Below are 24,557 nucleotides of genomic sequence, written 5' to 3'. Positions count from 1 at the left end.
TCTCCCTGGGTGTAGAACCAGCGTTAGGTGTTACATCGATTCCCTAAGCCCCACTGTCATTCAACTCAATAAACAAGGGGTTGTTCAATCTACTCAATCCAGATACTCTAAGCCTGGGGGTCCCCTCCCTGGGTGTAGAACCAGCGTTAGGTGTTACATCGATTCCCTAAGCCCCACTGTCATTCAACTCAATAAACAAGGGGTTGTTCAATCTACTCAATCCAGATACTCTAAGCCTGGGGGTCCTCTCCCTGGGTGTAGAACCAGCGTTAGGTGTTACATCGATTCCCCTAAGCCCCACTGTCATTCAACTCAATAAACAAGGGGCGGTTCAATCTAGTCAATCCAGATACTCTAAGCCTGGGGGTCCCTTCCCTGGGTGTAGAACCAGCGTTAGGTGTTACATCGATTCCCCTAAGCCCCACTGTCATTCAACTCAATAAACAAGGGGCTGTTCAATCTAGTCAATCCAGATACTCTAAGCCAGGGGGTCCTCTCGCTGGGTGTAGAACCAGCGTTAGTTGTTACATCGATTCCCCTAAGCCCCACTGTCATTCAACTCAATAAACAAGGGGCTGTTCAATCTAGTCAATCCAGATACTCTAAGCCTGGGGGTCCTCTCGCTGGGTGTAGAACCAGCGTTAGGTGTTACATCGATTCCCCCTAAGCCCCACTGTCATTCAACTCAATAAACAAGGGGTTGTTCAATCTACTCACTCCAGATACTCTAAGCCTGGGGGTCCTCTCCCTGGGTGTAGAACCAGCGTTAGGTGTTACATCGATTCCCTAAGCCCCACTGTCATTCAACTCAATAAACAAGGGGTTGTTCAATCTACTCAATCCAGATACTCTAAGCCTGGGGTCCTCTCCCTGGGTGTAGAACCAGCGTTAGGTGTTACATCGATTCCCTAAGCCCCACTGTCATTCAACTCAATAAACAAGGGGTTGTTCAATCTACTCACTCCAGATACTCTAAGCCTGGGGGTCCTCTCCCTGGGTGTAGAACCAGCGTTAGGTGTTACATCGATTCCCCTAAGCCCCACTGTCATTCAACTCAATAAACAAGGGGCTGTTCAATCTACTCAATCCAGATACTCTAAGCCTGGGGGTCCTCTCCCTGGGTGTAGAACCAGCGTTAGGTGTTACATCGATTCCCTAAGCCCCACTGTCATTCAACTCAATAAACAAGGGGTTGTTCAATCTACTCAATCCAGATACTCTAAGCCTGGGGGTCCTCTCCCTGGGTGTAGAACCAGCGTTAGGTGTTACATCGATTCCCTAAGCCCCACTGTCATTCAACTCAATAAACAAGGGGTTGTTCAATCTACTCAATCCAGATACTCTAAACCTGGGGGTCCCCTCCCTGGGTGTAGAACCAGCGTTAGGTGTTACATCGATTCCCTAAGCCCCACTGTCATTCAACTCAATAAACAAGGGGTTGTTCAATCTACTCAATCCAGATACTCTAAGCCTGGGGGTCCTCTCCCTGGGTGTAGAACCAGCGTTAGGTGTTACATCGATTCCCCTAAGCCCCACTGTCATTCAACTCAATAAACAAGGGGTTGTTCAATCTACTCAATCCAGATACTCTAAGCCTGGGGGTCCTCTCCCTGGGTGTAGAACCAGCGTTAGGTGTTACATTGATTCCCCTAAGCCCCACTGCCATTCAACTCAATAAACAAGGGGTTGTTCAATCTACTCAATCCAGATACTCTAAGCCTGGGGGTCCTCTCCTTGGGTGTAGAACCAGCGTTAGGTGTTACATCGATTCCCCTAAGCCCCACTGTCATTCAACTCAATAAACAAGGGGCTGTTCAATCTACTCAATCCAGATACTCTAAGTCTGGGCGTCCTCTCCCTGGGTGTAGAACCAGCGTTAGGTGTTACATCGATTCCCTAAGCCCCACTGTCATTCAACTCAATAAACAAGGGGCTGTTCAATCTACTCAATCCAGATACTCTAAGCCTGGGGTCCTCTCCCTGGGTGTAGAACCAGCGTTAGGTGTTACATCGATTCCCTAAGCCCCACTGTCATTCAACTCAATAAACAAGGGGTTATTCAATCTACTCAATCCAGATACTCTAAGCCTGGGGGTCCTCTCCCTGGGTGTAGAACCAGCGTTAGGTGTTACATCGATTCCCCTAAGCCCCACTGTCATTCAACTCAATAAACAAGGGGTTGTTCAATCTACTCAATCCAGATACTCTAAGCCTGGGGGTCCTCTCCCTGGGTGTAGAACCAGCGTTAGGTGTTACATCGATTCCCCTAAGCCCCACTGTCATTCAACTCAATAAACAAGGGGTTGTTCAATCTACTCAATCCAGATACTCTAAGCCTGGGGGTCCTCTCCCTGGGGTAGAACCAGCGTTAGGTGTTACATCGATTCCCCTAAGCCCCACTGTCATTCAACTCAATAAACAAGGGGTTGTTCAATCTACTCAATCCAGATACTCTAAGCCTGGGGGTCCTCTCCCTGGGTGTAGAACCAGCGTTAGGTGTTACATCGATTCCCCTAAGCCCCACTGTCATTCAACTCAATAAACAAGGGGTTGTTCAATCTACTCAATCCAGATACTCTAAGCCTGGGGGTCCTCTCCCTGGGTGTAGAACCAGCGTTTGGTGTTACATCGATTCCCCTAAGCCCCACTGTCATTCAACTCAATAAACAAGGGGTTGTTCAATCTACTCAATCCAGATACTCTAAGCCTGGGGGTCCTCTCCCTGGGTGTAGAACCAGCGTTAGGTGTTACATCGATTCCCCTAAGCCCCACTGTCATTCAACTCAATAAACAAGGGGTTGTTCAATCTACTCAATCCAGATACTCTAAGCCTGGGGGTCCTCTCCCTGGGTGTAGAACCAGCGTTAGGTGTTACATCGATTCCCCTAAGCCCCACTGTCATTCAACTCAATAAACAAGGGCTTGTTCAATCTACTCAATCCAGATACTCTAAGCCTGGGGGTCCCCTCCCTGGGTGTAGAACCAGCGTTAGGTGTTACATCGATTCCCCTAAGCCCCACTGTCATTCAACTCAATAAACAAGGGGCTGTTCAATCTACTCAATCCAGATACTCTAAGCCTGGGGGTCCTCTCCCTGGGCTTAGAACCAGCGTTAGGTGTTACATCGATTCCCCTAAGCCCCACTGTCATTCAACTCAATAAACAAGGGGCTGTTCAATCTAGTCAATCCAGATACTCTAAGCCTGGGGTTCCTCTCCCTGGGTGTAGAACCAGCGTTAGGTGTTACATCGATTCCCCTAAGCCCCACTGTCATTCAACTCAATAAACAAGGGGTTGTTCAATCTACTCACTCCAGATACTCTAAGCCTGGGGGTCCTCTTGCTGGGTGTAGAACCAGCGTTAGGTGTTACATCGATTCCCCCTAAGCCCCACTGTCATTCAACTCAATAAACAAGGGGTTGTTCAATCTACTCAATCCAGATACTCTAAGCCTGGGGGTCCTCTCCCTGGGTGTTGAACCAGCGTTAGGTGTTACATCGATTCCCCTAAGCCCCACTGTCATTCAACTCAATCCAGATACTCTAAGCCTGGGGTCCTCTCCCTGGGTGTAGAACCAGCGTTAGGTGTTACATCGATTCCCTAAGCCCCACTGTCATTCAACTCAATAAACAAGGGGCTGTTCAATCTACTCAATCCAGATACTCTAAGCCTGGGGTCCTCTCCCTGGGTGTAGAACCATCGTTAGGTGTTACATGGATTCCCTAAGCCCCACTGTCATTCAACTCAATAAACAAGGGGTTGTTCAATCTACTCAATCCAGATACTCTAAGCCTGGGGGTCCTCTCCCTGGGTGTAGAACCAGCGGTAGGTGTTACATCGATTCCCCTAAGCCCCACTGTCATTCAACTCAATAAACAAGGGGTTGTTCAATCTACTCAATCCAGATACTCTAAGCCTGGGGGTCCCCTCCCTGGGTGTAGAACCAGCGTTAGGTGTTACATCGATTCCCCTAAGCCCCACTGTCATTCAACTCAATAAACAAGGGGCTGTTCAATCTAGTCAATCCAGATACTCTAAGCCAGGGGGTCCTCTCGCTGGGTGTAGAACCAGCGTTAGGTGTTACATCGATTCCCCCTAAGCCCCACTGTCATTCAACTCAATAAACAAGGGGCTGTTCAATCTAGTCAATCCAGATACTCTAAGCCAGGGGGTCCTCTCCCTGGGTGTAGAACCAGCGTTAGGTGTTACATCGATTCCCCCTAAGCCCCACTGTCATTCAACTCAATAAACAAGGGGTTGTTCAATTTACTCAATCCAGATACTCTAAGCCTGGGGGTCCTCTCCCTGGGTGTAGAACCAGCGTTAGGTGTTACATCGATTCCCCTAAGCCCCACTGTCATTCAACTCAATAAACAAGGGGCTGTTCAATCTACTCAATCCAGATACTCTAAGCCTGGGGTCCTCCCCCTGGGTGTAGAACCAGCGTTAGGTGTTACATCGATTCCCCTAAGCCCCACTGTCATTCAACTCAATAAACAAGGGGCTGTTCAATCTACTCACTCCAGATACTCTAAGCCTGGGGGTCCTCTCCCTGGGTGTAGAACCAGAGTTTGGTGTTACATCGATTCCCCTAAGCCCCACTGTCATTCAACTCAATAAACAAGGGGCTGTTCAGTCTACTCAATCCAGATACTCTAAGCCTGGGGGTCCCCTCCCTGGGTGTAGAACCAGCGTTAGGTGTTACATCGATTCCCCTAAGCCCCACTGTCATTCAACTCAATAAACAAGGGGCTGTTCAATCTACTCAATCCAGATACTCTAAGCCTGGGGGTCCTCTCCCTGGGTGTAGAACCAGCGTTAGGTGTTACATCGATTCCCCTAAGCCCCACTGTCATTCAACTCAATAAACAAGGGGTTGTTCAATCTACTCAATCCAGATACTCTAAGCCTGGGGGTCCTCTCCCTGGGTGTAGGACCAGCGTTAGGTGTTACATCGATTCCCCTAAGCCCCACTGTCATTCAACTCAATAAACAAGGGGCTGTTCAATCTAGTCAATCCAGATACTCTAAGCCTGGGGGTCCTCTCCCTGGGTGTAGAACCAGCGTTAGGTGTTACATCGATTCCCCTAAGCCCCACTGTCATTCAACTCAATAAACAAGGGGTTGTTCAATCTACTCACTCCAGATACTCTAAGCCTGGAGGTCCTCTCGCTGGGTGTAGAACCAGCGTTAGGTGTTAGATCGATTCCCCCTAAGCCCCACTGTCATTCAACTCAATAAACAAGGGGTTGTTCAATCTACTCAATCCAGATACTCTAAGCCTGGGGGTCCTCTCCCTGGGTGTAGAACCAGCGTTAGGTGTTACATCGATTCCCCTAAGCCCCACTGTCATTCAACTCAATAAACAAGGGGCTGTTCAATCTACTCACTCCAGATACTCTAAGCCTGGGGGTCCTTTCCCTGGGTGTAGAACCAGCGTTAGGTGTTACATCGATTCCCTAAGCCCCACTGTCATTCAACTCAATAAACAAGGGGTTGTTCAATCTACTCAATCCAGATACTCTAAGCCTGGGGGTCCCCTCCCTGGGTGTAGAACCAGCGTTAGGTGTTACATCGATTCCCTAAGCCCCACTGTCATTCAACTCAATAAACAAGGGGTTGTTCAATCTACTCAATCCAGATACTCTAAGCCTGGGGGTCCTCTCCCTGGGTGTAGAACCAGCGTTAGGTGTTACATCGATTCCCCTAAGCCCCACTGTCATTCAACTCAATAAACAAGGGGCGGTTCAATCTAGTCAATCCAGATACTCTAAGCCTGGGGGTCCCTTCCCTGGGTGTAGAACCAGCGTTAGGTGTTACATCGATTCCCCTAAGCCCCACTGTCATTCAACTCAATAAACAAGGGGCTGTTCAATCTAGTCAATCCAGATACTCTAAGCCAGGGGGTCCTCTCGCTGGGTGTAGAACCAGCGTTAGTTGTTACATCGATTCCCCTAAGCCCCACTGTCATTCAACTCAATAAACAAGGGGCTGTTCAATCTAGTCAATCCAGATACTCTAAGCCTGGGGGTCCTCTCGCTGGGTGTAGAACCAGCGTTAGGTGTTACATCGATTCCCCCTAAGCCCCACTGTCATTCAACTCAATAAACGAGGGGTTGTTCAATCTACTCACTCCAGATACTCTAAGCCTGGGGGTCCTCTCCCTGGGTGTAGAACCAGCGTTAGGTGTTACATCGATTCCCTAAGCCCCACTGTCATTCAACTCAATAAACAAGGGGTTGTTCAATCTACTCAATCCAGATACTCTAAGCCTGGGGTCCTCTCCCTGGGTGTAGAACCAGCGTTAGGTGTTACATCGATTCCCTAAGCCCCACTGTCATTCAACTCAATAAACAAGGGGTTGTTCAATCTACTCACTCCAGATACTCTAAGCCTGGGGGTCCTCTCCCTGGGTGTAGAACCAGCGTTAGGTGTTACATCGATTCCCCTAAGCCCCACTGTCATTCAACTCAATAAACAAGGGGCTGTTCAATCTACTCAATCCAGATACTCTAAGCCTGGGGGTCCTCTCCCTGGGTGTAGAACCAGCGTTAGGTGTTACATCGATTCCCTAAGCCCCACTGTCATTCAACTCAATAAACAAGGGGTTGTTCAATCTACTCAATCCAGATACTCTAAGCCTGGGGGTCCTCTCCCTGGGTGTAGAACCAGCGTTAGGTGTTACATCGATTCCCTAAGCCCCACTGTCATTCAACTCAATAAACAAGGGGTTGTTCAATCTACTCAATCCAGATACTCTAAACCTGGGGGTCCCCTCCCTGGGTGTAGAACCAGCGTTAGGTGTTACATCGATTCCCTAAGCCCCACTGTCATTCAACTCAATAAACAAGGGGTTGTTCAATCTACTCAATCCAGATACTCTAAGCCTGGGGGTCCTCTCCCTGGGTGTAGAACCAGCGTTAGGTGTTACATCGATTCCCCTAAGCCCCACTGTCATTCAACTCAATAAACAAGGGGTTGTTCAATCTACTCAATCCAGATACTCTAAGCCTGGGGGTCCTCTCCCTGGGTGTAGAACCAGCGTTAGGTGTTACATTGATTCCCCTAAGCCCCACTGCCATTCAACTCAATAAACAAGGGGTTGTTCAATCTACTCAATCCAGATACTCTAAGCCTGGGGGTCCTCTCCTTGGGTGTAGAACCAGCGTTAGGTGTTACATCGATTCCCCTAAGCCCCACTGTCATTCAACTCAATAAACAAGGGGCTGTTCAATCTACTCAATCCAGATACTCTAAGTCTGGGCGTCCTCTCCCTGGGTGTAGAACCAGCGTTAGGTGTTACATCGATTCCCTAAGCCCCACTGTCATTCAACTCAATAAACAAGGGGCTGTTCAATCTACTCAATCCAGATACTCTAAGCCTGGGGTCCTCTCCCTGGGTGTAGAACCAGCGTTAGGTGTTACATCGATTCCCTAAGCCCCACTGTCATTCAACTCAATAAACAAGGGGTTATTCAATCTACTCAATCCAGATACTCTAAGCCTGGGGGTCCTCTCCCTGGGTGTAGAACCAGCGTTAGGTGTTACATCGATTCCCCTAAGCCCCACTGTCATTCAACTCAATAAACAAGGGGTTGTTCAATCTACTCAATCCAGATACTCTAAGCCTGGGGGTCCTCTCCCTGGGTGTAGAACCAGCGTTAGGTGTTACATCGATTCCCCTAAGCCCCACTGTCATTCAACTCAATAAACAAGGGGTTGTTCAATCTACTCAATCCAGATACTCTAAGCCTGGGGGTCCTCTCCCTGGGGTAGAACCAGCGTTAGGTGTTACATCGATTCCCCTAAGCCCCACTGTCATTCAACTCAATAAACAAGGGGTTGTTCAATCTACTCAATCCAGATACTCTAAGCCTGGGGGTCCTCTCCCTGGGTGTAGAACCAGCGTTAGGTGTTACATCGATTCCCCTAAGCCCCACTGTCATTCAACTCAATAAACAAGGTGTTGTTCAATCTACTCAATCCAGATACTCTAAGCCTGGGGGTCCTCTCCCTGGGTGTAGAACCAGCGTTAGGTGTTACATCGATTCCCTAAGCCCCACTGTCATTCAACTCAATAAACAAGGGGTTGTTCAATCTACTCAATCCAGATACTCTAAGCCTGGGGGTCCTCTCCCTGGGTGTAGAACCAGCGTTTGGTGTTACATCGATTCCCCTAAGCCCCACTGTCATTCAACTCAATAAACAAGGGGTTGTTCAATCTACTCAATCCAGATACTCTAAGCCTGGGGGTCCTCTCCCTGGGTGTAGAACCAGCGTTAGGTGTTACATCGATTCCCCTAAGCCCCACTGTCATTCAACTCAATAAACAAGGGGTTGTTCAATCTACTCAATCCAGATACTCTAAGCCTGGGGGTCCTCTCCCTGGGTGTAGAACCAGCGTTAGGTGTTATATCGATTCCCCTAAGCCCCACTGTCATTCAACTCAATAAACAAGGGCTTGTTCAATCTACTCAATCCAGATACTCTAAGCCTGGGGGTCCCCTCCCTGGGTGTAGAACCAGCGTTAGGTGTTACATCGATTCCCCTAAGCCCCACTGTCATTCAACTCAATAAACAAGGGGCTGTTCAATCTACTCAATCCAGATACTCTAAGCCTGGGGGTCCTCTCCCTGGGCTTAGAACCAGCGTTAGGTGTTACATCGATTCCCCTAAGCCCCACTGTCATTCAACTCAATAAACAAGGGGCTGTTCAATCTAGTCAATCCAGATACTCTAAGCCTGGGGTTCCTCTCCCTGGGTGTAGAACCAGCGTTAGGTGTTACATCGATTCCCCTAAGCCCCACTGTCATTCAACTCAATAAACAAGGGGTTGTTCAATCTACTCACTCCAGATACTCTAAGCCTGGGGGTCCTCTTGCTGGGTGTAGAACCAGCGTTAGGTGTTACATCGATTCCCCCTAAGCCCCACTGTCATTCAACTCAATAAACAAGGGGTTGTTCAATCTACTCAATCCAGATACTCTAAGCCTGGGGGTCCTCTCCCTGGGTGTTGAACCAGCGTTAGGTGTTACATCGATTCCCCTAAGCCCCACTGTCATTCAACTCAATCCAGATACTCTAAGCCTGGGGTCCTCTCCCTGGGTGTAGAACCATCGTTAGGTGCTACATGGATTCCCTAAGCCCCACTGTCATTCAACTCAATAAACAAGGGGTTGTTCAATCTACTCAATCCAGATACTCTAAGCCTGGGGGTCCTCTCCCTGGGTGTAGAACCAGCGGTAGGTGTTACATCGATTCCCCTAAGCCCCACTGTCATTCAACTCAATAAACAAGGGGTTGTTCAATCTACTCAATCCATATACTCTAAGCCTAGGGTCCTCCCCCTGGGTGTAGAACCAGCGTTAGGTGTTACATCGATTCCCCTAAGCCCCACTGTCATTCAACTCAATAAACAAGGGGCTGTTCAATCTACTCACTCCAGATACTCTAAGCCTGGGGGTCCTCTCCCTGGGTGTAGAACCAGCGTTTGGTGTTACATCGATTCCCCTAAGCCCCACTGTCATTCAACTCAATAAACAAGGGGTTGTTCAGTCTACTCAATCCAGATACTCTAAGCCTGGGGGTCCCCTCCCTGGGTGTAGAACCAGCGTTAGGTGTTACATCGATTCCCCTAAGCCCCACTGTCATTCAACTCAATAAACAAGGGGCTGTTCAATCTACTCAATCCAGATACTCTAAGCCTGGGGGTCCTCTCCCTGGGTGTAGAACCAGCGTTAGGTGTTACATCGATTCCCCTAAGCCCCACTGTCATTCAACTCAATAAACAAGGGGTTGTTCAATCTACTCAATCCAGATACTCTAAGCCTGGGGGTCCTCTCCCTGGGTGTAGAACCAGCGTTAGGTGTTACATCGATTCCCCTAAGCCCCACTGTCATTCAACTCAATAAACAAGGGGCTGTTCAATCTAGTCAATCCAGATACTCTAAGCCTGGGGGTCCTCTCCCTGGGTGTAGAACCAGCGTTAGGTGTTACATCGATTCCCCTAAGCCCCACTGTCATTCAACTCAATAAACAAGGGGTTGTTCAATCTACTCACTCCAGATACTCTAAGCCTGGGGGTCCTCTCGCTGGGTGTAGAACCAGCGTTAGGTGTTAGATCGATTCCCCCTAAGCCCCACTGTCATTCAACTCAATAAACAAGGGGTTGTTCAATCTACTCAATCCAGATACTCTAAGCCTGGGGGTCCTCTCCCTGGGTGTAGAACCAGCGTTAGGTGTTACATCGATTCCCCTAAGCCCCACTGTCATTCAACTCAATAAACAAGGGGCTGTTCAATCTACTCACTCCAGATACTCTAAGCCTGGGGGTCCTCTCCCTGGGTGTAGAACCAGCGTTAGGTGTTACATCGATTCCCTAAGCCCCACTGTCATTCAACTCAATAAACAAGGGGTTGTTCAATCTACTCAATCCAGATACTCTAAGCCTGGGGGTCCCCTCCCTGGGTGTAGAACCAGCGTTAGGTGTTACATCGATTCCCTAAGCCCCACTGTCATTCAACTCAATAAACAAGGGGTTGTTCAATCTACTCAATCCAGATACTCTAAGCCTGGGGGTCCTCTCCCTGGGTGTAGAACCAGCGTTAGGTGTTACATCGATTCCCCTAAGCCCCACTGTCATTCAACTCAATAAACAAGGGGCGGTTCAATCTAGTCAATCCAGATACTCTAAGCCTGGGGGTCCCTTCCCTGGGTGTAGAACCAGCGTTAGGTGTTACATCGATTCCCCTAAGCCCCACTGTCATTCAACTCAATAAACAAGGGGCTGTTCAATCTAGTCAATCCAGATACTCTAAGCCAGGGGGTCCTCTCGCTGGGTGCAGAACCAGCGTTAGTTGTTACATCGATTCCCCTAAGCCCCACTGTCATTTAACTCAATAAACAAGGGGCTGTTCAATCTAGTCAATCCAGATACTCTAAGCCTGGGGGTCCTCTCGCTGGGTGTAGAACCAGCGTTAGGTGTTACATCGATTCCCCCTAAGCCCCACTGTCATTCAACTCAATAAACAAGGGGTTGTTCAATCTACTCACTCCAGATACTCTAAGCCTGGGGGTCCTCTCCCTGGGTGTAGAACCAGCGTTAGGTGTTACATCGATTCCCTAAGCCCCACTGTCATTCAACTCAATAAACAAGGGGTTGTTCAATCTACTCAATCCAGATACTCTAAGCCTGGGGTCCTCTCCCTGGGTGTAGAACCAGCGTTAGGTGTTACATCGATTCCCTAAGCCCCACTGTCATTCAACTCAATAAACAAGGGGTTGTTCAATCTACTCAATCCAGATACTCTAAGCCTGGGGTCCTCTCCCTGGGTGTAGAACCAGCGTTAGGTGTTACATCGATTCCCTAAGCCCCACTGTCATTCAACTCAATAAACAAGTGGTTGTTCAATCTACTCACTCCAGATACTCTAAGCCTGGGGGTCCTCTCCCTGGGTGTAGAACCAGCGTTAGGTGTTACATCGATTCCCCTAAGCCCCACTGTCATTCAACTCAATAAACAAGGGGCTGTTCAATCTACTCAATCCAGATACTCTAAGCCTGGGGGTCCTCTCCCTGGGTGTAGAACCAGCGTTAGGTGTTACATCGATTCCCTAAGCCCCACTGTCATTCAACTCAATAAACAAGGGGTTGTTCAATCTACTCAATCCAGATACTCTAAGCCTGGGGGTCCTCTCCCTGGGTGTAGAACCAGCGTTAGGTGTTACATCGATTCCCTAAGCCCCACTGTCATTCAACTCAATAAACAAGGGGTTGTTCAATCTACTCAATCCAGATACTCTAAACCTGGGGGTCCCCTCCCTGGGTGTAGAACCAGCGTTAGGTGTTACATCGATTCCCTAAGCCCCACTGTCATTCAACTCAATAAACAAGGGGTTTTTCAATCTACTCAATCCAGATACTCTAAGCCTGGGGGTCCTCTCCCTGGGTGTAGAACCAGCGTTAGGTGTTACATTGATTCCCCTAAGCCCCACTGTCATTCAACTCAATAAACAAGGGGTTGTTCAATCTACTCAATCCAGATACTCTAAGCCTGGGGGTCCTCTCCTTGGGTGTAGAACCAGCGTTAGGTGTTACATCGATTCCCCTAAGCCCCACTGTCATTCAACTCAATAAACAAGGGGCTGTTCAATCTACTCAATCCAGATACTCTAAGTCTGGGCGTCCTCTCCCTGGGTGTAGAACCAGCGTTAGGTGTTACATCGATTCCCTAAGCCCCACTGTCATTCAACTCAATAAACAAGGGGCTGTTCAATCTACTCAATCCAGATACTCTAAGCCTGGGGTCCTCTCCCTGGGTGTAGAACCAGCGTTAGGTGTTACATCGATTCCCTAAGCCCCACTGTCATTCAACTCAATAAACAAGGGGTTGTTCAATCTACTCAATCCAGATACTCTGAGCCTGGGGGTCCCCTCCCTGGGTGTAGAACCAGCGTTAGGTGTTACATCGATTCCCCTAAGCCCCACTGTCATTCAACTCAATAAACAAGGGGTTGTTCAATCTACTCAATCCAGATACTCTAAGCCTGGGGGTCCTCTCCCTGGGTGTAGAACCAGCGTTAGGTGTTACATCGATTCCCCTAAGCCCCACTGTCATTCAACTCAATAAACAAGGGGTTGTTCAATCTACTCAATCCAGATACTCTAAGCCTGGGGGTCCTCTCCCTGGGTGTAGAACCAGCGTTAGGTGTTACATCGATTCCCCTAAGCCCCACTGTCATTCAACTCAATAAACAAGGGGTTGTTCAATCTACTCAATCCAGATACTCTAAGCCTGGGGGTCCTCTCCCTGGGTGTAGAACCAGCGTTAGGTGTTACATCGATTCCCCTAAGCCCCACTGTCATTCAACTCAATAAACAAGGGGTTGTTCAATCTACTCAATCCAGATACTCTAAGCCTGGGGGTCCTCTCCCTGGGTGTAGAACCAGCGTTAGGTGTTACATCGATTCCCTAAGCCCCACTGTCATTCAACTCAATAAACAAGGGGTTTTTCAATCTACTCAATCCAGATACTCTAAGCCTGGGGGTCCTCTCCCTGGGTGTAGAACCAGCGTTTGGTGTTACATCGATTCCCCTAAGCCCCACTGTCATTCAACTCAATAAACAAGGGGTTGTTCAATCTACTCACTCCAGATACTCTAAGCCTGGGGGTCCTCTTGCTGGGTGTAGAACCAGCGTTAGGTGTTACATCGATTCCCCCTAAGCCCCACTGTCATTCAACTCAATAAACAAGGGGTTGTTCAATCTACTCAATCCAGATACTCTAAGCCTGGGGGTCCTCTCCCTGGGTGTTGAACCAGGGTTAGGTGTTACATCGATTCCCCTAAGCCCCACTGTCATTCAACTCAATAAACAAGGGGCTGTTCAATCTACTCACTCCAGATACTCTAAGCCTGGGGGTCCCCTCCCTGGGTGTAGAACCAGCGTTAGGTGTTACATCGATTCCCTAAGCCCCACTGTCATTCAACTCAATAAACAAGGGGCTGTTCAATCTACTCAATCCAGATACTCTAAGCCTGGGGTCCTCTCCCTGGGTGTAGAACCATCGTTAGGTGTTACATGGATTCCCTAAGCCCCACTGTCATTCAACTCAATAAACAAGGGGTTGTTCAATCTACTCAATCCAGATACTCTAAGCCTGGGGGTCCTCTCCCTGGGTGTAGAACCAGCGGTAGGTGTTACATCGATTCCCCTAAGCCCCACTGTCATTCAACTCAATAAACAAGGGGTTGTTCAATCTACTCAATCCAGATACTCTAAGCCTGGGGGTCCCCTCCCTGGGTGTAGAACCAGTGTTAGGTGTTACATCGATTCCCCTAAGCCCCACTGTCATTCAACTCAATAAACAAGGGGCTGTTCAATCTAGTCAATCCAGATACTCTAAGCCAGGGGGTCCTCTCGCTGGGTGTAGAACCAGCGTTAGGTGTTACATCGATTCCCCCTAAGCCCCACTGTCATTCAACTCAATAAACAAGGGGCTGTTCAATCTAGTCAATCCAGATACTCTAAGCCAGGGGGTCCTCTCCCTGGGTGTAGAACCAGCGTTAGGTGTTACATCGATTCCCCCTAAGCCCCACTGTCATTCAACTCAATAAACAAGGGGTTGTTCAATTTACTCAATCCAGATACTCTAAGCCTGGGGGTCCTCTCCCTGGGTGTAGAACCAGTGTTAGGTGTTACATCGATTCCCCTAAGCCCCACTGTCATTCAACTCAATAAACAAGGGGCTGTTCAATCTACTCAATCCAGATACTCTAAGCCTGGGGTCCTCCCCCTGGGTGTAGAACCAGCGTTAGGTGTTACATCGATTCCCCTAAGCCCCACTGTCATTCAACTCAATAAACAAGGGGCTGTTCAATCTACTCACTCCAGATACTCTAAGCCTGGGGGTCCTCTCCCTGGGTGTAGAACCAGCGTTTGGTGTTACATCGATTCCCCTAAGCCCCACTGTCATTCAACTCAATAAACAAGGGGTTGTTCAGTCTACTCAATCCAGATACTCTAAGCCTGGGGGTCCCCTCCCTGGGTGTAGAACCAGCGTTAGGTGTTACATCGATTCCCCTAAGCCCCACTGTCATTCAACTCAATAAACAAGGGGCTGTTCAATCTACTCAATCCAGATACTCTAAGCCTGGGGGTCCTCTCCCTGGGTGTAGAACCAGCGTTAGGTGTTACATCGATTCCCCTAAGCCCCACTGTCATTCAACTCAATAAACAAGGGGTTGTTCAATCTACTCAATCCAGATACTCTAAGCCTGGGGGTCCTCTCCCTGGGTGTAGAACCAGCGTTAGGTGTTACATCGATTCCCCTAAGCCCCACTGTCATACAACTCAATAAACAAGGGGCTGTTCAATCTAGTCAATCCCGATACTCTAAGCCTGGGGGTCCTCTCCCTGGGTGTAGAACCAGCGTTAGGTGTTACATCGATTCCCCTAAGCCCCACTGTCATTCAACTCAATAAACAAGGGGTTGTTCAATCTACTCACTCCAGATACTCTAAGCCTGGGGGTCCTCTCGCTGGGTGTAGAACCAGCGTTAGGTGTTAGATCGATTCCCCCTAAGCCCCACTGTCATTCAACTCAATAAACAAGGGGTTGTTCAATCTACTCAATCCAGATACTCTAAGCCTGGGGGTCCTCTCCCTGGGTGTAGAACCAGCGTTAGGTGTTACATCGATTCCCCTAAGCCCCACTGTCATTCAACTCAATAAACAAGGGGCTGTTCAATCTACTCACTCCAGATACTCTAAGCCTGGGGGTCCTCTCCCTGGGTGTAGAACCAGCGTTAGGTGTTACATCGATTCCCTAAGCCCCACTGTCATTCAACTCAATAAACAAGGGGTTGTTCAATCTACTCAATCCAGATACTCTAAGCCTGGGGGTCCCCTCCCTGGGTGTAGAACCAGCGTTAGGTGTTACATCGATTCCCTAAGCCCCACTGTCATTCAACTCAATAAACAAGGGGCTGTTCAATCTACTCAATCCAGATACTCTAAGCCTGGGGTCCTCTCCCTGGGTGTAGAACCAGCGTTAGGTGTTACATGGATTCCCTAAGCCCCACTGTCATTCAACTCAATAAACAAGGGGTTGTTCAATCTACTCAATCCAGATACTCTAAGCCTGGGGGTCCTCTCCCTGGGTGTAGAACCAGCGTTAGGTGTTACATCGATTCCCCTAAGCCCCACTGTCATTCAACTCAATAAACAAGGGGCGGTTCAATCTAGTCAATCCAGATACTCTAAGCCTGGGGGTCCCTTCCCTGGGTGTAGAACCAGCGTTAGGTGTTACATCGATTCCCCTAAGCCCCACTGTCATTCAACTCAATAAACAAGGGGCTGTTCAATCTAGTCAATCCAGATACTCTAAGCCAGGGGGTCCTCTCGCTGGGTGTAGAACCAGCGTTAGTTGTTACATCGATTCCCCTAAGCCCCACTGTCATTCAACTCAATAAACAAGGGGCTGTTCAATCTAGTCAATCCAGATACTCTAAGCCTGGGGGTCCTCTCGCTGGGTGTAGAACCAGCGTTAGGTGTTACATCGATTCCCCCTAAGCCCCACTGTCATTCAACTCAATAAACAAGGGGTTGTTCAATCTACTCACTCCAGATACTCTAAGCCTGGGGGTCCTCTCCCTGGGTGTAGAACCAGCGTTAGGTGTTACATCGATTCCCTAAGCCCCACTGTCATTCAACTCAATAAACAAGGGGTTGTTCAATCTACTCAATCCAGATACTCTAAGCCTGGGGTCCTCTCCCTGGGTGTAGAACCAGCGTTAGGTGTTACATCGATTCCCTAAGCCCCACTGTCATTCAACTCAATAAACAAGGGGTTGTTCAATCTACTCACTCCAGATACTCTAAGCCTGGGGGTCCTCTCCCTGGGTGTAGAACCAGCGTTAGGTGTTACATCGATTCCCCTAAGCCCCACTGTCATTCAACTCAATAAACAAGGGGCTGTTCAATCTACTCAATCCAGATACTCTAAGCCTGGGGGTCCTCTCCCTGGGTGTAGAACCAGCGTTAGGTGTTACATCGATTCCCTAAGCCCCACTGTCATTCAACTCAATAAACAAGGGGTTGTTCAATCTACTCAATCCAGATACTCTAAGCCTGGGGGTCCTCTCCCTGGGTGTAGAACCAGCGTTAGGTGTTACATCGATTCCCTAAGCCCCACTGTCATTCAACTCAATAAACAAGGGGTTGTTCAATCTACTCAATCCAGATACTCTAAACCTGGGGGTCCTCTCCCTGGGTGTAGAACCAGCGTTAGGTGTTACATCGATTCCCTAAGCCCCACTGTCATTCAACTCAATAAACAAGGGGTTGTTCAATCTACTCAATCCAGATACTCTAAACCTGGGGGTCCCCTCCCTGGGTGTAGAACCAGCGTTAGGTGTTACATCGATTCCCTAAGCCCCACTGTCATTCAACTCAATAAACAAGGGGTTGTTCAATCTACTCAATCCAGATACTCTAAGCCTGGGGGTCCTCTCCCTGGGTGTAGAACCAGCGTTAGGTGTTACATCGATTCCCCTAAGCCCCACTGTCATTCAACTCAATAAACAAGGGGTTGTTCAATCTACTCAATCCAGATACTCTAAGCCTGGGGGTCCTCTCCCTGGGTGTAGAACCAGCGTTAGGTGTTACATTGATTCCCCTAAGCCCCACTGTCATTCAACTCAATAAACAAGGGGTTGTTCAATCTACTCAATCCAGATACTCTAAGCCTGGGGGTCCTCTCCTTGGGTGTAGAACCAGCGTTAGGTGTTACATCGATTCCCCTAAGCCCCACTGTCATTCAACTCAATAAACAAGGGGCTGTTCAATCTACTCAATCCAGATACTCTAAGTCTGGGCGTCCTCTCCCTGGGTGTAGAACCAGCGTTAGGTGTTACATCGATTCCCTAAGCCCCACTGTCATTCAACTCAATAAACAAGGGGCTGTTCAATCTACTCAATCCAGATACTCTAAGCCTGGGGTCCTCTCCCTGGGTGTAGAACCAGCGTTAGGTGTTACATCGATTCCCTAAGCCCCACTGTCATTCAACTCAATAAACAAGGGGTTGTTCAATCTACTCAATCCAGATACTCTAAGCCTGGGGGTCCTCTCCCTGGGTGTAGAACCAGCGTTAGGTGTTGCATCGATTCCCTAAGCCCCACTGTCATTCAACTCAATAAACAAGGGGTTGTTCAATCTACTCAATCCAGATACTCTAAGCCTGGGGGTCCTCTCCCTGGGTGTAGAACCAGCGTTAGGTGTTGCATCGATTCCCTAAGCCCCACTGTCATTCAACTCAATAAACAAGGGGTTGTTCAATCTACTCAATCCAGATACTCTAAGCCTGGGGGTCCTCTCCCTGGGTGTAGAACCAGCGTTAGGTGTTACATCGATTCCCCTAAGCCCCACTGTCATTCAACTCAATAAACAAGGGGCTGTTCAATCTAGTCAATCCAGATACTCTAAGCCAGGGGGTCCTCTCCCTGGGTGTAGAACCAGCGTTAGGTGTTGCATCGATTCCCCTAAGCCCCACTGTCATTCAACTCAATAAACAAGGGGCGGTTCAATCTACTCAATCCAGATACTCTAAGCCTGGGGGTCCTCTCCTTGGGTGTAGAACCAGCGTTAGGTGTTACACCGATTCCCCTAAGCCCCACTGTCATTCAACTCAATAAACAAGGGGTTGTTCAATCTACTCAATTAACGGTGGCATCCCAGGAGGGGGGCACCAGTTCTGCTGTTAACACTGGCAGTAACTCTAAGGCCATCTGCCTGCCCTTCTCAACCCACCATAATGGGGGGGTGCGATGCCCTGTTGGCAGTATTAAGAGGAAGGGCAACGAGATGGGTAGCCAAGCCAAAAAGCGTAAAAGCAATTTCACCAGCATCACAGGTAGGGTAGATCAGACAATGTCGGATTTGCCATTAATAGAAGCCTTTAAGTGTACCCTGAACAGCATCCTAGAGGAGAAACTAGGTCCACTATACACAAAGCTACACAACATCGAGCAGATAATAGCCGCACAACAAAATAACAAACAATCTTTATTCAATCTTGGAGGTACTGCCGTAGATGTTACACCAGCTACCACTGATACTGATACTCCGAGGGTGCCTGCCATGGGGCGGGAAGAGCTTTTACACTCACAAAACACAGGGGCTTTAGGAGCTACAGTCCATAAAACGAGTAACAGAGCAGCGGAATTGAGTTTTAAACCCTGGGGGGGTCGGAAACAGGACCCACTAGAAAGTATCGAAATAGTAGCTAAAAATGTAGGAAATATAGGAAGTGCCCCGCCTCTCATGAACGATGCAACGGAGGATTACGATCAGTTAAAAAATAAAGTTATGCATTGGTTGCATAGGAACACATCTGTAGGCCCCAATATTGCACATAACATCAATATGGTACGGCGAGTTGCCTGGGTTGGAGGCTCTAGGAAACAGGGCAGGGGGGACTGCATGGTGGTGAATTTTAGTAACCCTGTATATGCTGAGAGAATACTCGGGGAGGCCGCAACTGGGCCATTGTACAAAGCCCGTGGCATACAGGCACTACCCCTGGGTTACTTTTATAGGGCAAAAGAGAGTAGGGAATATCACTATCGCAATAAAAAGCCATCCTGGCCTCTAAATTTAGTGGCAGATAATAGAACTTGCAGATCTAGCCAATGGATGGTCAGTGTCAACCCCCGGAGAGTCCCTGCGCAGGAATTGAATAGATTTGACGCAGACAGGGCTAAGCCCTGGGGTGTCTTTACCCAGGGTCAGAATAGATTTGAAGCCCTATCTGGGTAAAGACAGGCAGAATCGAAGAATAAGCAGAACACAGGGGAAATAAAGAAGAAAAAGAATAGGAGGCACAAAAAGAGCTCCACAGTAACAGGAATCAACAGAACGGCCATCTCAGAATCAAACAAAAGAATAAAAGAAGCAGCAAAAGACAAGAAAAGGACAAGAAAAGGACAAGGAAAGCCTAGAAAAGGCTAAAATAAAGTAAAATAAAAAGAAGAAGAAGAAGAAAAAGGGAAATAAAGGAGACACAGGAAACAAAGAAGACACAAGAGAAAAGAAACTAGAAAAAGTTAAAATAAAGTAAAACAAAAGAAGAAGAAGAAGCAGAAAAAGACAATAAAAGGACAAAAGAGGAAAGAATAAAAAAAGGTGAACAAAAGAAGAAAAAGAAAAAAAAAGTTGAACAAAAGAAGAAAGAGCAGATAAAGGGAAGAAGGCAAGAATGGCAGACCCGAAGCCCAGCGCACAATACAGGAGGCCACTGCCGTTCAACCTATCGGAGCCACAAACAGGAATAAGGTGGGAGAAGTGGATCAGACGGTTCGAAAGATATATGGAAGCAACAGACGTCACAGAAGGAAAGAGACTAGGGTTACTGCTGAACCTAGCAGGGGATGACATCGATGAACTTCAAGTGACACTACCAGCCGAAGAAATAAAGACATATGAGACACTAAAGAAAAGCCTAACGGCCAAATTCGACCCACAACGGAATATTGACTTCGAACGATACACAGTCACTATTGCATGTCAACAAGTGGATGAGACGCTGGATGACTTTGCGACAAGGCTGAGGAAATTAGTGACACATTGTGAGTTTGACAAGTTTGACAACGAACAAGCAATAAGACTATGGATCATTGAAGGCTGTCGCGACACAGGATTCAGGGCAAGAATCCTCAAAGAACCGATCTTATTGGAGAACATCCTGTCTCTGGCAAGAGCAGAGGCGAGAGCAACGGCACATGCTAAAGAAATTGAAAGAGGGAAGAACGTCGAAATAGAAACTGCACACTACGTGACGAACAAATATCGCACAGGCCGGTGGAGGAATGACGGGGAGAACAAACAGAGAGGAGACAACACGAAGGAACATGCTACAAATGTGGAATGGAATTTCCACACAGAGGTCCGTGCCCCGCGTTTGGCCAGACCTGCAGGAGATGTAACGGGAGGAATCATTACGCCAGTATGTGCCAAAGCGCACAACTCAGAGATGACAGGAGAACAACAGGAAGACAACAAGAGTCGACAACAAGACACGTCAGATATGTCGACAGAGAAAGAAGAAGCTCATCGTGAGGATCAGGCGAAGATGAGGAAGAAGAGAAAGTGGAAAGACTGTACCACATGTCGGAGGTCCACATAAAACTGAGTGGGGAAAACAGAAAAGGAGAGACAACAACTCGCACAGGCAGTAGCACCCAGGAAAAGATGGACCTGGCAAAGATAGGAGTCGGAGAACATGAAGCAGAATTTGTACTGGACCGTGTTGCAACATGCAATGTCATGTGTGCATCAGAATATGAGAAAATGGAGTCAAAGCCGACACTGAGAGCGTCCAAAGTGAAGATCTTCACCTGGGGGTCAAGGAAAGAGGTAACAAACTTAGGAAAGTTCACAAGGGAACTGACAAATAAAGACAAAAAGAACAAAGAAGACATACATGTGCTGAAAGGCGACGTACCAGGACCATGCCTGCTAAGCAACAACGCCGCCCAAACAATGGGTCTCATAACTATGACGTACAACAAAAAAGAAAATGAACAACATGCTGAAAACAAGCAAAGAGAAGAAACAGGGATCAGAAAAAGAGGAAGGGCACGAAAAAGAACAACTGAAAGACCAGGCAAACCAAAGGGCGGCCATAGAAAGAGAGGAGCCAACAGAGGTAGCGCCAGCTGGCCCAGGACATTGGGCACACAACAAGGAGTCAGAAGTGGAAAAATAGAAGCTGGCCCGCGGAGAGCAGCAGGATACAACAACCAAACAAAAGAAAAAGACGATGGCAGAGAACAGCAACCGAAAAGGAATGCAAGGAGACAAAGAGACTAAGCGATAAAACATAGGAGTCAGAAAGTAGAGAGACCAGTCAATGATGACATCTCTCTCTCTCTCTCTCTCTCTCTCTCTCTCTCTCTCTCTCACTGCAACAATGAGTCAATGATGTAAAGGGTGGTGGCGCAGAATTGATCATCAGAACTGTACCACAAACTTTTGTTTGCAACAAAGGGGGAGATGTCGTGACTTGACAAACAGACGACAGACAGGGCAACAGGACAGATTGACCTGACAAGTAGGGACCAAGGACACTAGGACCCTGTGGGTCATGAGGGAGGTGACCAGGTCACCGGACACCACATCCGGTCAGGGGACAGGAAGAGGACAGTATAGCTACGACCAAGGAAGAGGACAGACGTGCTGTGACCCGCTCCCCACTCGAGAAATAAAAGAAGATATAATCACATACCTGTTGTCCTGTATTCTATGCGCTGTAGGCGACAAGCAACAACACGACAGGGAATATCACTATCGCAATAAAAAGCCATCCTGGCGTCTAAATTTAGTGGCAGATAATAGAACTTGCAGATCTATCCAATGGATGGTCAGTGTCAACCCCCGGAGAGTCCCTGCGCAGGAATTGAATAGATTTGACGCAGACAGGGCTAAGCCCTGGGGTGTCTTTACCCAGGGTCAGAATAGATTTGAAGCCCTATCTGGGTTGAGTGAGTGCGACTGACTAAATGGTAGTATAGTATTTCCACCCCAGTTAGTTCAGCCATCTGCAAATAACATACCAGTTACATAGGGTACTGGACACACGAGCACAGAACCAGCCGTTTCACCAAGTGCAAAGCTAACAGCTCCAGTGCTGACACAGAGAGATATACCTGGTGCATTGTTTGGAACCCATACGGCCACACCCTCCCAGATCTTAATTACAGCCTCCACAGCTGATTCTCACGAGACTCATACTTTTAACGTCCTTTCATGGAACATAGCTGACAAGATCATCGACCCTATCTGGATCCAGTTCATTAGTAACTTCTCAGTTATATGTTTGCAGGAGACCTGGTTGGTTGGTCGACTGCAACCTTTTTCTTGAGGGGTACAAAGCCTTCTATGTTCCCGCGACTCCCGTAGCTAGAGGGAGAGCTATGGGAGGGCTGGTTATTTTCACTTCCTTGTCCCTAAAAAAGTAAAATTAAGTCTATTTCTTCTTTGAATAGAGACTTACAGGCTATTGCTCTCGAACGAGGAAACCTCAGTTTATGCCTAATACATTTTTACAACGCTGTTAATAGGGAAGAAAGTAGTAAGATTACTGAGCTGGATAAGTTTGTTAAGTTGCACTGTGTACCACAAAGAAACAGCACGGGGACTTTACCATACACCCATGTGGAGCGCCTGGGCTTTCTAAAATGAACGAACTAGGTTGCCCGAAGGTGAAGGGCTTACATTTTGAGCATACTACACAAGGAGATGCCCTAAATGAAGTGTTAAATGATTTTGACCTCTTCCCAGCCACAAGCTTGTTACCTCCACTGAGTATACAAAAAGTACCTACTTTTAAAGGACGCCATGGTGGGTCATTTATAGATCATATATTAGTCTCTACTAATTTCCATAGCTTGGTATTGGGTTACACAACCATGAAAAGTCCCTTCAGTGACCACAACCCTGTCTGTGTTAGAATAAGTGATAACCTTTTACAAAGGAAGGAGCTAGTACAGGCGAGGCGGTGGAACCCTTAAGACAACCAGTAGCAGGCGGCGTCTTAAGTGGACCCAGGTAACACCTTCACTGTTCTATGAAAATTTACAAGAATCATGTAAAGCGGAATTCCTGCATTGTTTAGACCCAGAGTCCCCTGCCATGGGCACTATAAATGCCTTTAATGGTATAATTAATAAAGTTGGGATCCTGGTAACTGTTGGTGGCCAGAGTAAGACCAATGACAACCCAAAATTGTTTGACCACTCATGCTCAAAAGCTGCTAGAGAACTAAAGGCTGCCTTAAAGAGTACCCCTGGGGACAACGGCCTAGTTTGCTCTGCACAAGCTGCATACAAAAAGCGGATAGGTCTTCGCAAAAGGGAAGTGAAGGAGGACATTTGGCGGGAACTCTTAGAACCCCTGCTTTATCTAGCATCTCTAGATTTTGGAATAGTATTAACAGCAATTATTTTTAATCAATAAATCCGAAGACCTGGGTACAAATATAACAGAGGAGGAATTGGTGGCTCACTTTAGTGCTATTTTTAAATGCACATCGTCTGTCCCCGCGCTGCAGTTAAATTTACAGCGTGGGAACGAGATTATATTTACAGCACAAGAGGTGGAAAACAGTATCAACAACCTTACCTGTAAAAAGGCTCCAGGCCCTTTCGGTGCTACACCTGATCTTTTTAAATCCAACCTATCTTTGTGGGTGCCAATCTTGGTGGCAGTGCTGAATGCAGCAGTAAAGGCTGGATGCCCTGAATCCTGGGGATCCTCTACAATAGTCCCAGTATTTAAAAAGGGGGATCGGAATTGCACAACGAACTATAGACCTATCTCCCTCATTGATTCCGTTGTGAAAGTCGTAGGGGGAGTAGTGTTGAACAGACTGAGCGAATGGGCGGAAGAAAATAACATTATATCTGAAGTGCAATATGGGTTCCGCCCAGGAAGATCTACTGTGGCACAATGCGTCAATCTCTACCTTATACTGGGAAAATATACCATTGCCCGCCAGGGAACAATCTACATGGCATTCATGGGCCTATCCTCAGCCTTCGACTGTGTTAATCGGGAGGGGCTGTGGGGGTCCATGGAGGCCATGGGGGTTGAACCTAATCTGGTGGATTTCCTGAAAGATCTCCACAGAGAGACCAGGGCAAACATTAGGTACTCGCAAGATCTAAGGGTCACATGGGATTTTAATATAGAAAGGGTGGTACGTCAGGGTTGTATCCTAGCCCCCTTTCTTTTTAACCTTTATATAAACGATCTGGACCGGACTCTGCAGGAAACTGGGGTTGATTTTCTGTACGTGGGTGACAGGGGACTGCCCGTCTTGCTATACGCAGACGACACGGTTCTCCTGGCACGCACCCCTAAAAGCCTGCAAATCCTGGTTAACACATTTCGGGGGTTCATGGCAGAAAGAGATCTGGCCATAAATATTGCAAAATAGATCATTATTTAGGTAGAGCCCCGATCTAAGCGACAATATCCCCTAGTGGTAAATGGAACGAGA

The sequence above is a fragment of the Lissotriton vulgaris genome, chromosome 1_1, assembly GCF_964263255.1.
Source record: "Lissotriton vulgaris chromosome 1_1, aLisVul1.2, whole genome shotgun sequence".
Classification (NCBI taxonomy): domain Eukaryota; kingdom Metazoa; phylum Chordata; class Amphibia; order Caudata; family Salamandridae; genus Lissotriton; species Lissotriton vulgaris.
Note: the sequence above shows the minus strand (reverse complement) of the source record.